We start from the raw sequence: 14712 nt of genomic DNA, 5'->3' as shown, positions 1-14712 counted from the left end.
GGGCGGTCTGTTTGAGTCATGTGGCTCTATGGGCGGTCTGTTTGAGTCATGTGGCTCTATGGGCGGTCCGTTTGAGTCATGTGGCTCTATGGGTGGTCTGTTTGAGTCATGTGGCTCTATGGGCGGTCCGTTTGAGTCATGTGGCTCTATGGGTGGTCTGTTTGAGTCATGTGGCTCTATGGGCGGCCTGTTTGAGTCATGTGGCTCTATGGGCGGTCTGTTTGAGTCATGTGGCTCTATGGGCGGCCTGTCTGAGTCATGTGAGCCCTTCCTGCTATAAATTCCGGCATACCTCCAGTGTTCATTATAGGTATGAGTAAGGACCGCTACAGCATGGTTTGTGTACACATTATCTTATATGTTTTTTCCTGCATCTTTATGGATATTTTAATGGACCTTTAATAAAGAGAAAGTTTTTTACAGCAACTCATCTCATGCTGGTGCCGAAGGATTTTATCTTTTCTCCATGCACAAGTCTACTTGGGACCGGACCAGGCTATTTTCTCCAGGCGAGCACAGCTAACTGAACACCTGACGAGATCAGCGCCAAGGGTGAGCACGCACTATTTTTGTCTTTTCCTTGTTTGCATAACTACTATAATACTGTCCCCTATGTACAGGAATATAACTACTATAATACTGCCCCCTATGTACAGGAATATAACTACTATAATACTGCCCCCTATGTACAGGAATATAACTACTATAATACTGTCCCCTATGTACAAGAATATAACTACTATAATACTGTCCCCTATGTACAAGAATATAACTACTATAATACTGCTCCCTATGTACAAGAATATAACTACTATAATACTGCTCCCTATGTACAGGAATATAACTACTATAATACTGCCCCTATGTACAAGAATATAACTACTATAATACTGCCGCCTATGTACAGGAATATAACTACTATAATACTGCCCCCTATGTACAGGAATATAACTACTATAATACTGCCCCCTATGTACAGGAATATAACTACTATAATACTGCCCCCTATGTACAAGAATATAACTACTATAATACTGCCCCCTATGTACAAGAATATAACTACTATAATACTGCCCCCTATGTACAAGAATATAACTACTATAATACTGCCCCCTATGTACAAGAATATAACTACTATAATACTGCCCCCTATGTACAAGAATATAACTACTATAATACTGCCCCCTATGTACAGGAATATAACTACTATAATACTGCCCCCTATGTACAGGAATATAACTACTATAATACTGCCTCCTATGTACAAGAATATAACTACTATAATACTGCCCCCTATGTACAGGAATATAACTACTATAATACTGCCCCCTATGTACAGGAATATAACTACTATAATACTGCCCCCTATGTACAGGAATATAACTACTATAATACTGCCCCCTATGTACAGGAATATAACTACTATAATACTGCCCCCTATGTACAAGAATATAACTACTATAATACTGCCCCCTATGTACAAGAATATAACTACTATAATACTGCCCCCTATGTACAAGAATATAACTACTATAATACTGCCTCCTAGAGGTGAGGTTGTGTGTGGTGTGAGCTCTTGACCCTCCTCATGTCTGGAGCTAGCCCAGGGCGGGGCCACCCTGGGTGGGGAGATTCCCCAGGCAAGGCCCAGGCTTCCAGGCCTACACCGGGAGTGAACTCCCAAATACTTTCTACCAGGGATGCAAATCCCAAAGTCATGAAGAGTGAAGATTGTGGACGTGATGTCGCTTTATTGAAGAAAGAGAAAGATTTGAACGTGAATACTGCAGTGAAAGCAGCAAGTCCCATGACCAGCCAGCGTGGAGGAGCACAGGTGATGCAGCAGAGTGAGAGATCAGCAGCAGGTGCACAGCCCCCCACTCCTGCACCCAGACAGAGGAGAACGTCTCTGGAGAGACAGACCCTGCGAGAGAACCTGCAGCAGAGGGAGGTGGTGTCCAGCATGGCCTGCACAGGCCGCACCAGGTCAGCAGTAAAGCCGCAGACTGTTACCATGAGCACTGCACAGTGTGAACAGGCCCCTGCAAGTGCAAGCCACAAGCCTGGGAAGGAGACAGGTGCACCCAAACCATCTGGAGCTGCACCCCGACCAGCACAGCAGGGGAAGCAGACCGCACGGGCACCGGAGCTGCAGATGGCGGAGGAGATACCGACCCTGGTAAGGAGGATGGGGGAGCTGACTAACCATAAGAAAATGCTGCAGATGCAAATTGACTGTATGTATTCACTTAGAACTGCGCACCCTGAAAGCAGCACCCTGTATAACTCCAAGCTGCAGGGACTAGGCATAGAGCTGGCACAGGTGGTCAGGGATATGGACTGTGTCCTGGAGAGGATGGGACCCCTGGCCGAGTCATACAGGAACCAGGAGCGCTTCTCCCAGCAGAGGCAGAGCTGTGACTCTGGGCCCCGGGCCCCTACAGCACAAGCTGGTTCCGTTCCCCAGATGTCTCCCCACGTGTGACACAGGTTCTCAGGCTGCGAGCTTTTCATTCCAGAAGGGTCAGACACCAGATCAGCCGCAGAGCTCTGCAGCGGTCCCAGAGCAGGAGCATGGACCTGTAGTACCACAAGTCCCAGCAGTGTCTGTTGATGGTGAACTTTCATCTATGGGTCAAGGTGATGCGGTGACACAGGAGAACTCTAACGTGCTTGAGACTGGGGACACTGTTGGACATTCTGCTGTACCTGAGGGGTCGGGGGATGGAGGGGACCCTCAGTCTATCTGGGAGGTGCAGTCACCGGGGGATAACATAGAGGTAGATGGGGGGCAGGGGGTGGTACAAGATAATGTGTGTGACTTCCCCCCTTTAACATCGAGCCCCCTAGTAGAGTCAGGTCCCTCTAGTTCAGACCCTCCCCCCAATAGTGAGCCACTTCAGGAACCTCCTAAAAACGCCTGGAGCCGCGGCGCTCCCTCCTTCACCTCCGGCGCACACTACTCCGGGCAGGCGTTTAAGAGGAGGAACGTGGTGCGCTTTAAGATTAGAGGCGCAAAGGAAGATCTCCCAGATAGGAGGTTTGTGGTGCGGGATCTCCTGTGCCGCCAGATGGGATTCTCCCCAGATGATATCCTGGCAGTCATCAACCTTCCAGACAGACAGGGCTATGATGTCAGCTTTAAGCTTATGTCCAGTCTGGATAGGTTTTGGGATAAATTACCCCGGCTTGGGGACAAGGACGGCTGGAATAAGTTTATTTTTGTCCCCATATCCAGGCCAGATACTGTGGTGGTAAATATAATCTTCTGGAACGAGTCGGTTCCTCCCCAGGATGTTCTAGTGTGGCTCAGGCGCCATTGTGATCTGCTGTCTGACCTCACTAAGAATAGAGATAGTGACGGTATCTGGACTGGAGGGTGGAAGGTTCTAGTGAAACTGCGCCAATATAACAACATTACCCTGCACCTCCCCAACTCCTTCTATATAGGCAGAGAGAAAGGCGTCTGCTTCTATCCCGGGCAGCCACGTAAGTGCTTTAGGTGCGGGAAGATCGGTCACGTGGCCAAAGTATGCACAGTGGCAAAATGTAACCTGTGTGGGGAGGTCGGTCGTGCCACCTGTGAGACGGTCCGATGTAACCTCTGCGGAGAGATTGGCCACCCGCACAAGGACTGCCCGGAGGCCTGGCATAACATCGCCAGGGATTTCTCAGATGATGAAATGGTGCAGGAGGCAGACGCCTTAGAGGAGGAGGCCTTGGTGTCGGGGCAAATTCTGACCAGGCGGGAGGTACAGCAGGGGTCAGGTAAGACAGTACCAGAACCCCAGCAGTCAGACAGCAATCAGGGGAATATGGAGATGGTCACTCGGGGCCAGCCTCAGGCAGCCACCTCTGTAAAAACATCAGAATTTGAGGAGTCAAAAAAGAACAAGAGGAAAAAAAAAGATAAATCCTCTCGTAAACCTGAGGAAGATTGTAATTTAGGCCCAAAAACCAGGAGAAAGTCCAGTGGTGATGCTGGGGTCATGGTCCTATCTAACAGATATGATGTTCTGTCAGAGTCAGATGGGGATTATGAGAGAGAGTTACAGCGCATTCAAAATGAGTGTGAAGCGGATACAGGGGATCCTCCAACTAAGAAGAAGCCCCCTCCTGTAGATACCGCGGAAGAGTCAGACATGGAGACAGGTGGAAGACAGGGGGAGGATGACTCTGACATATGATGATGGGGGTCGCTGCTCTGCTCTTTATCATTGTGATGGCTGGATTCTCTCTAAAAGTTGCTTCCAGCAACGTCAACAGCATTAAAGTAAGAAGGACCAGACACGCCGTGTATGACCACCTGAGATATCTGGACACTGATGTCATCTTCCTGCAGGAGACCCGTCTGACCACCTTGGGGCATCTCCGTGAGGCTGAGCGTGAGTGGCGGTCTGGTCCTTCTTACTGGTCACTGGCTGTGGAGCCGTACGCCGGGGTCGCCATACTGTTTAACACCACAGACGTGACGGTGCACAGGCTGACGGAGGTCGCTATGGGGAGGTGCCTGGTGCTAGAGGTGACCATCCATGGTAGGCGGCTCCGGCTGATCAACATCTATGGCCCACAGACAGTGACAGAGAGAATCCAGCTGTTCAATGAGGTGCAGCAATATCTTTTCACCTCAATCCCTGTAATAATGGCGGGCGACTTTAATGTTACCATGACATCGGGTGACAGGTCCTCAGGCAGAGCAGTGGTCAGAGACTCCAGGGTCCTACAGAGCATAATATCACAGGCAAACCTACGTGATGTATTTACCTTGGACGGGAGGAAACCTAGGTACACCTATACGTGTGCTGACAGGCACAGTAGGATCAATATGGCTTTTGTGAGTCCCTCAGAGACTGTTAGTGGGATGAGTGAGAGGGCCGTCCCATATTCTGACCATCTTGTCTTATTATTTTGTATGGGAGCCTCTAACCGCTCGGATATTGGTCGGGGGTTATGGAGGCTCAATTCCAGCATCCTGGATGATGTATATGTCCAGAATTGTATCCACTCCCTTTTTCAGGACCAGCTCCAGAGAGTAGACTTCTATGACAACATATCTGACTGGTGGGAGAACGTCAAGGAGGAGATCAGGTCCCTCTTAAAGAGACTGTCAGTGAAGAAGGGTAAGAGTAAGTATAGCCAGTATCTCAAGCTGCGGAGAGAATTGGAGTCACTGTATTCGGCGGGTGGGGATGACAAACAAAAGATAGACCGACTGAAGTCTGAAATAAAGCAGTATCAGTACAGCCGCTACACGTCCCTGGTGATCGAGAGAGATTACGGAAAATTGGGCGTTCCTGATCCGTATGAAAATTGCCGGGAACGTGTGGCCAAGAAATCGATCACAGGTCTCACTGACTCCCAGGGAGTTTTACAGGAATCTCGGGAGGGTATCCTGGGGGTGGTGAGATCCTACTATGCTGAATTATTTCAGAAGAAGGTTTTGGATAAAGAGAAAATGGCTCAATTCTTGGAGGTAACTCCAGGTCCTGACACTAAAGATCTGGATTTTTCTCCTTTGACAGCAGGAATAACAGAGGAGGAGGTTAAAGAGGCCATTGATAAGTTACATCTGAAGAAGGCACCAGGTCCTGATGGTATTTCAGCTGAATTCTATAAAAAGTTCAGAGACCTCTTAGCCCCGATCCTTGTGGATGTGTTTACTAATTGTCTAGAAAATCACCTGATGCCTCCATCCATGAGAGTGTCCTCCCTTATTCTGCTGTCCAAAGGTAAGGAGCCTAGTGACATCAAGAACTGGAGGCCGATCGCCCTCTTGAATGTCGACAGGAAGATTTTGGCAAAAATTCTATTCTCTAGATTAGTCTGTTTGTCCCCGGCACTGTTGGCAGGCTCTCAGTACGGCACAGTAAGAGGGCGGAACATCTCTGGAGCAGTCATCTCGATAAGAGAGATGTTTGAGAGATGTAAAGCTCTGAGGTGTGGGAGATATGTTGTAGGTCTGGACCAGGCTAAAGCCCTTGACAGGGTTGATCACGATTATCTATGGGCCACTTTGTCAAAGTACGGTATTCCGGGACAATTTATAGATTGGCTCAGGACTTTGTATAGAGAGGCTGAGAGCTTTCCTCTGATCAATGGTTGGCAGGGGGACACTTTTGAAGTAGAGGCCGGGGTGCGACAGGGCTGCCCCCTGAGTCCACTGCTGTATGTGTTTGCCATAGACTTGTTTCTGCGATCACTGCAGCGGTGTGATTTTCAGGGGGTGCCGGTCCCCCATTGCTTGCCTTTGAAGGTAGTCGCCTACGCGGATGATGTGACTGTGGTGATATCTGAACCTCGTGAGGTGGAGATGTTATCTGCAGCCATCAGAAGTTACTCAGAGGCCTCCGGGTCTCTGGTCAATCTTGAGAAGAGTCAGGCTTTCTGGACATTGGATACTGCTCCTGGCTTTGATCTGCCACAGTTCGCCAAGGCCTCCACCCATATTAAAATCCTTGGGGTGAAATTTGGGAGGGAAGATAATGCCAAACTAAATTGGGAAGAGAAGTTGGAAACCGGAAATGTAAAGGTTCAGCGATGGAAGAACTGGAGGCTGACCTATAGAGAAAGGGTTACTCTGATGAAGACTTACCTGGTCCCTGTCTTCCTCTACGTCTCTGTTGTCTTTCCTTTGCCAGAATCTTTCTCCGCTAGGCTCTTTAGCCTGTTCTTCCAGCTTTTGTGGGGGAACAGGCTGAACCCAGTAAAAAGAGGGATCACCTACCTGCAGAGGAGAGAGGGTGGACTGGATATGTTAAATCCAAGGGTATTTTTTGACTCCATGTTTCTAAAAGTCAATTTTGGTTGCCTGGACTCAAACAATGGTCTCCTGTGGGTAAGTAGTGTCAGGGACTGGATATTGCCTTTTGCAGAGTCTTGGGTGCGAGGCGGCAGTCTCAAGAGGGGCCGATGGACTCCTGGCTTCCTCCCCCAGTATCTGGAGTATGGTCTCAGGTGCATGAAAAAGTGGAGGCTAGACAAGACATTATTGGAGAGTAGGACCAGGAAGGACCTTTATACCAATATCTGTAGGACCTTCTATACTGTTCGGCCAGCTCTGAGGGACTGCACAACGGCCATCCTGCAGGAGAGCCTGAGGTTCCTCAATAGTCCTAGGCTCCCTGCAAAGCTCTTTGATATTGCCTGGTTATCCTTACATGGGAGGCTCTTTGTCAGGGGAAATTTAAAATTCTTGAGTCTCTCTGAGCGTTTGTGCCCCCTGGGATGTCAGCAGGAGGAGACCATGGAGCATTTTATCACTGAGTGCCCAGGAGGGAGGCAGATATGGCAGGAGGTGTCCCACAGACTCGGAATATCAAGACTGCAGTCTCTGACCTACCCGGACATAATCTATGGGGTGACACCACAGGTAGCCGGCATCGACAGAGGGACCATGTACCTCATCATCACCACAATCAAATACTATCACTGGCACACCAGGACCAGAGTGTCTGCACACAGCGAGTCCTTCCAGCCCATGAACGCTGTAACCCAAATACTCTCAGAGCTGAGGTGGATACGATCCATAGAGGTTAGAAAGAAGAGTAATAATGTAAAGTTATGGAGGAACATATGTCTGGGGTAATTGATCAAGTAATTATATTAATTTCCACATTTTTCTTCTTACCAGTGATGGACTTTTTGAGTTAAGATTATTATGAATTTATTATTTTCTGATCTGTATGATATGTGTTAAATAATTGTCTGTTCATTCTGATGAGAATGTATTGTAATATTTTCTGTTTGTTTATACTAATAAAAATTGCCCCTATGTACAAGAATATAACTACTATAATACTGCCCCCTATGTACAAGAATATAACTATTATAATACTGTCCCTATGTACAGGAATATAACTACTGTAATACTGCCTCCTATGTACAAGAATATAACTACTATAATACTGCCCCCTATGTACAGGAATATAACTACTATAATACTGCCCCCTATGTACAAGAATATAACTACTATAATACTGCCCCCTATGTACAGGAATATAACTACTATAATACTGGCCCCCTATGTATAAGAATATAACTACTATAATACTACCCCCTATGTACAGGGATATAACTACTATAATACTGCCCCTATGTACAGGGATATAACTACTATAATACTGCCCCCTATGTACAAGAATATAACTACTATAATACTGCCCCCTATGTACAGGAATATAACTACTATAATACTGCCCCCTATGTACAGGAATATAACTACTATATACTGGCCCCCTATGTATAAGAATATAACTACTATAATACTGCCCCTATGTACAGGAATATAACTACTATAATACTGCCCCCTATGTACAAGAATATAACTACTATAATACTGCCCCCTATGTACAGGAATATAACTACTATAATACTGCCCCCTATGTACAGGAATATAACTACTATAATACTGCCCCCTATGTACAAGAATATAACTACTATAATACTGCTCCCTATGTACAGGAATATAACTACTATAATACTGCCCCCTATGTACAGGAATATAACTACTATAATACTGCCCCCTATGTACAGGAATATAACTACTATAATACTGCCCCCTATGTACAGGAATATAACTACTATAATACTGCTCCCTATGTACAAGAATATAACTACTATAATACTGCCCCCTATGTACAGGAATATAACTACTATAATACTGCCCCCTATGTACAGGAATATAACTACTATAATACTGCCCCCTATGTACAAGAATATAACTACTATAATACTGCTCCCTATGTACAGGAATATAACTACTATAATACTGCTCCCTATGTACAAGAATATAACTACTATAATACTGCCCCCTATGTACAGGAATATAACTACTATAATACTGCCCCCTATGTACAGGAATATAACTACTATAATACTGCTCCCTATGTACAAGAATATAACTAATATAATACAGCCCCTGTGTACAAGAATATAACTACTATAATACTGCCCCCTATGTACAGGAATATAACTACTATAATACTGCCCCTATGTACAGGAATATAACTACTATAATACTGCCCCCTATGTACAAGAATATAACTACTATAATACTGCCCCCTATGTACAAGAATATAACTACTATAATACTGCCCCCTATGTACAAGAATATAACTACTATAATACTGCCCCCTATGTACAGGAATATAACTACTATAATACTGCCCCCTATGTACAGGAATATAACTACTATAATACTGCCCCCTATGTACAGGGATATAACTACTATAATACTGCCCCTATGTGTGTATTGTTCTTCTCCAGGTGCTCTGCTGGTTTCCATTATTTCTTCCTTAATGCTTTGTGTAATAATAACCTGTTGCGGATGTAATTGGATGGCGGTATTACGTGCTGTTCGCATTAACCAGGGAATGTGGGTTAAATTTAATGTAACTAATTGCAGATGGAGGAGGATGGAGGTTTATCAGGAGATAATGCCGCTATAATGGCGTCGGCCGCTCGTGGCCTCTGATCAACCTTTGTTTTTCGTCCTGGCGGTTAATCACGTCTAACAATGACTGCGCGATCCGACATCTCCCTGCCATGGGGGTTTTTTTTGGGCTGATTTATGGCTTTGGGTTCCGATGACTCCATCCGTCGGTTCTGGTCCACCAGTGATCCGGATCCTTACAGAGACATGTGCAGCGTGAGGAAGCGCCTGCGCGGCGGTGACATCAGCGAGTCCCTCGTTACGACTGATCACCGGCACAGATTGGGCGTGTAATGAATCTGGATTAATCTGAGAGGAGATCCGGGGCGAGTTTATTCTGGAGCTGATGAGCTGTTTAAAGCGCCATAAATCCTGCGCTGCGAGGTGGATCATTACACTTCATACCGCCATATAGTGCTGAGCAGGAGATGGAGACCCTGGAGTAACAGTCGTGGTCAGGGCTTGTGTCTCTCATGTCAGTGATTCTAGATTGCTGCTATTGCCATAAACAGCTCCACTACTGTATGTGGTTGTGTCTGGTACTGCAGCTATTACAGACACTAAGCTCAGTGAAAAATCTGTAGAAAACAGTCAGTGAACACTGAGAGACATCTTTGATTGTGTATCTATAACTAGAGAAGTTAGTTACTTTCCACAGTTATAGAAGAAGTTGTTCTGGAGGAGACTTGTTTACCAGAAAAGCAATCAGCCTGACCTTTAACCAGGTAACTCGTTGTCCCTGGGAAGGTTTATAATGAGGCGTATAATACACCTGCAGATCGTATCCGTCGCCTCTATCACCGCTGTGCGGAGCGGCTGCTGTTATGGGACCAGACTGGGGAACACAGTGATGTACAATCAGATGATGGACAAGAAGGTGCCGGGTGTCAGAGCGGCCGTACAATCCTGCCCCAGAGAGGAGAGGCTAACGCCATAGAGCGGAGCGGAGACCACTATAGAGTATAGTGGAGGGGTATACAGGAGGGGGTACTACCATAGAGCAGAAGGGAGACCACTATAGAGTATAGTGGAGGGGTATACAGGAGGGGGTACTACCATAGAGCAGAAGGGAGACCACTATAGAGCATAGTGGAGGGGTATACAGGAGGGGGTACTACCATAGAGCGGAGGGGAGACCACTATAGAGCATAGTGGAGGGTTATACAGGAGGGGGTACTACCATAGATCAGAGGGGAGACCACTATAGAGCATAGTGGAGGGGTATACAGGAGGGGGTACTACCATAGAGCAGAGGGGAGACCACTATAGAGCATAGTGGAGGGGTATACAGGAGGGGGTACTACCATAGAGCGGAGGGAGACCACTATAGAGCATAGTGGAGGGGTATACAGGAGGGGGTACTACCATAGAGCGGAGGGGAGACCACTATAGAGCATAGTGGAGGGGTATACAGGAGGGGGTACTACCATAGAGCGGAGGGGAGACCACTATAGAGCATAGTGGAGGGTTATACAGGAGGGGGTACTACCATAGAGCAGAGGGGAGACCACTATAGAGCATAGTGGAGGGGCATACAGGAGGGGGTACTACCATAGAGCGGAGGGGAGACCACTATAGAGCGTAGTGGAGGGGTATACAGGAGGGGGTACTACCATAGAGCGGAGGGGAGACCACTATAGAGCATAGTGGAGGGGTATACAGGAGGGGGTACTACCATAGAGCGGAGGGGAGACCTTCTATAGAGCATAGTGGAGGGGTATACAGGAGGGGGTACTACCATAGAGCGGAGGGGAGACCACTATAGAGCATAGTGGAGGGTTATACAGGAGGGGGTACTACCATAGAGCGGAGAGGAGACCTTCTATAGAGTATAGTGGAGGGGTATACAGGAGGGGGTACTACCATAGAGCGGAGGGGAGACCACTATAGAGCATAGTGGAGGGGTATACAGGAGGGGGTACTACCATAGAGCGGAGAGGAGACCACTATAGAGCATGGTGGAGGGGTATACAGGAGGTGGTACTACCATAGAGCGGAGGGGAGACCACTATAGAGCATAGTGGAGGGTTATACAGGAGGGGGTACTACCATAGAGCGGAGGGGAGACCACTATAGAGCATAGTGGAGGGGTATACAGGAGGGGGTACTACCATAGAGCGGAGGGGAGACCACTATAGAGCGTAGTGGAGGGTTATACAGGAGGGGGTACTACCATAGAGCGGAGGGGAGACCACTATAGAGCATAGTGGAGGGTTATACAGGAGGGGGTACTACCATAGAGCGGAGGGGAGACCTTCTATAGAGCATAGTGGAGGGGTATACAGGAGGGGGTACTACCATAGAGTGGAGGGGAGACCTTCTATAGAGTATAGTGGAGGGGTATACAGGAGGGGGTACTACCATAGAGCGGAGGAGAGACCACTATAGAGCATAGTGGAGGGGTATACAGGAGGGGGTACTACCATAGAGCGGAGGGGAGACCACTATAGAGCATAGTGGAGGGTTATACAGGAGGGGGTACTACCATAGAGCAGAGGGGAGACCACTATAGAGCATAGTGGAGGGGTATACAGGAGGGGGTACTACCATAGAGCGGAGGGGAGACCACTATAGAGCATAGTGGAGGGGTATACAGGAGGGGGTACTACCAAAGAGCGGAGAGGAGACCACTATAGAGCATAGTGGAGGGGTATACAGGAGAGGGTACTACCATAGAGTGGAGGGGAGACCTTCTATAGAGCATAGTGGAGGGGTATACAGGAGGGGGTACCACCATAGAGCGGAGGGGAGACCACTATAGAGCATAGTGGAGGGGTATACAGGAGGGGGTACTACCATAGAGCGGAGGGGAGACCACTATAGAGCGTCATGGAGGGTTATACAGGAGGGGGTACTACCATAGAGCGGAGGGGAGACCACTATAGAGCATAGTGGAGGGTTATACAGGAGGGGGTACTACCATAGAGCGGAGGGGAGACCACTATAGAGCATAGTGGAGGGGTATACAGGAGGGGGTACTACCATAGAGCGGAGGGGAGACCACTATAGAGCATAGTGGAGGGGTATACAGGAGGGGGTACTACCATAGAGCGGAGGGGAGACCTTCTATAGAGCATAGTGGAGGGGTATACAGGAGGGGGTACTACCATAGAGCGGAGGGGAGACCACTATAGAGCATAGTGGAGGGGTATACAGGAGGGGGTACTACCAAAGAGCGGAGGGGAGACCACTATAGAGCATAGTGGACGGTTCCCCTGGTTCACATCAGTCTGCGGAGCTCAGGCGCCTGCATATGGCACTATTATAGTGTATGATGAGGAGGTGTTATAGTGTATGATGAGGAGGTGTTATAGTGTATGATGAGGGGGTGTTATAGTGTATGATGAGGAGGTGTTATAGTGTATGATGAGGAGGTGTTATAGTGTATGATGAGGGGGTGTTATAGTGTATGATGAGGAGGTGTTATAGTGTATGATGAGGAGGTGTTATAGTGTATGATGAGGGGGTGTTATAGTGTATGATGAGGAGGTGTTATAGTGTATGATGAGGAGGTGGTATAGTGTATGATGAGGGGGTGTTATAGTGTATGATGAGGAGGTGTTATAGTGTATGATGAGGGGGTGTTATAGTGTATGATGAGGGGGTGTTATAGTGTATGATGAGGAGGTGTTATAGTGTATGATGAGGGGGTGTTATAGTGTATGATGAGGGGTGTTATAGTGTATGATGAGGGGTGTTATAGTGTATGATGAGGGGGTGTTATAGTGTATGATGAGGGGGTGTTATAGTGTATGATGAGGGGGGTGTTATAGTGTATGATGAGGAGGTGTTATAGTGTATGATGAGGGGGTGTTATAGTGTATGATGAGGGGGTGTTATAGTGTATGATGAGGGGTGTTATAGTGTATGATGAGGGGTGTTATAGTGTATGATGAGGAGGTGTTATAGTGTATGATGAGGGGTGTAATGAGGAGGTGTTATAGTGTATGATGAGGAGGTGTTATAGTGTATGATGAGGGGGTGTTATAGTGTATGATGAGGGGGTGTTATAGTGTATGATGAGGGGTGTTATAGTGTATGATGAGGGGGTGTTATAGTGTATGATGAGGGGGTGTTATAGTGTATGATGAGGGAGGTGTTATAGTGTATGATGAGGAGGTGTTATAGTGTATGATGAGGGGGTGTTATAGTGTATGATGAGGGGGTGTTATAGTGTATGATGAGGAGGTGTTATAGTGTATGATGAGGGGGTGTTATAGTGTATGATGAGGGGGTGTTATAGTGTATGATGAGGAGGTGTTATAGTGTATGATGAGGGGGTGTTATAGTGTATGATGAGGGGTGTTATAGTGTATGATGAGGAGGGTGTTATAGTGTATGATTGGGGGTGTTATAGTGTATGATGGGGGTGTTATAGTGTATGATGAGGAGGTGTTCTAGTGTATGATGAGGAGGTGTTATAGTGTATGATGAGGGGTGTTATAGTGTATGATGAGGGGGTGTTATAGTGTATGATGAGGGGGGTTATAGTGTATGATGAGGAGGTGTTATAGTGTATGATGAGGGAGGTGTTATAGTGTATGATGAGGAGGTGTTATAGTGTATGATGAGGGGTGTTATAGTGTATGATGAGGGGGTGTTATAGTGTATGATGAGGAGGTGTTATAGTGTATGATGAGGGGGTGTTATAGTGTATGATGAGGAGGTGTTATAGTGTATGATGAGGAGGTGTTATAGTGTATGATGAGGAGGTGTTATAGTGTATGATGAGGGGTGTTATAGTGTATGATGAGGAGGTGTTATAGTGTATGATGAGGAGGTGTATAGTGTATGATGAGGAGGTGTTATAGTGTATGATGAGGGGGTGTTATAGTGTATGATGAGGGGGTGTTATAGTGTATGATGAGGAGGTGTTATAGTGTATGATGAGGAGGTGTTATAGTGTATGATGAGGGAGGTGTTATAGTGTATGATGAGGGGTGTTATAGTGTATGATGAGGAGGTGTTATAGTGTATGATGAGGGGTGTTATAGTGTATGATGAGGGGGTGTTATAGTGTATGATGAGGAGGTGTTATAGTGTATGATGAGGAGGTGTTATAGTGTATGATGAGGAGGTGTTATAGTGTATGATGAGGAGGTGTTATAGTGTATGTATGAGGGGGGTGTTATAGTGTATGATGAGGGGTGTTATAGTGTATGATGAGGGGGTGTTATAGTGTATGATGAGGAGGTGTTATAGTGTATGATGAGGGGTGTTATAGTGTATGATGAGGAGGGGGTTACTAGTGTATGATGAGGAGGTGTATGTGTATGATGAGG

The 14712-nt window shown here is 46.8% G+C and overlaps 1 long non-coding RNA gene across 1 annotated transcript in view; it reads left to right on the top strand.

Annotated features, from left to right (window-relative positions):
• Nucleotides 1–321: 321 nt before the first annotated feature.
• The window catches only part of LOC140065288 (uncharacterized), a 57779-nt gene continuing 43388 nt past the window's right edge, over nucleotides 322–14712 (top strand). The window contains exons 1-2 of the long non-coding RNA XR_011847880.1: nucleotides 322–336; nucleotides 424–552. This is a non-coding gene — a long non-coding RNA (uncharacterized lncRNA). The remainder of the gene's footprint in view (nucleotides 337–423; nucleotides 553–14712) is intronic.

The sequence above is a fragment of the Engystomops pustulosus genome, chromosome 6, assembly GCF_040894005.1.
Source record: "Engystomops pustulosus chromosome 6, aEngPut4.maternal, whole genome shotgun sequence".
In the NCBI taxonomy this organism is placed as follows: Eukaryota; Metazoa; Chordata; class Amphibia; order Anura; family Leptodactylidae; genus Engystomops; species Engystomops pustulosus.
The sequence above is the reverse complement of the archived record's forward strand: the minus strand, read 5'-3'. Positions and strand labels throughout refer to the sequence as shown.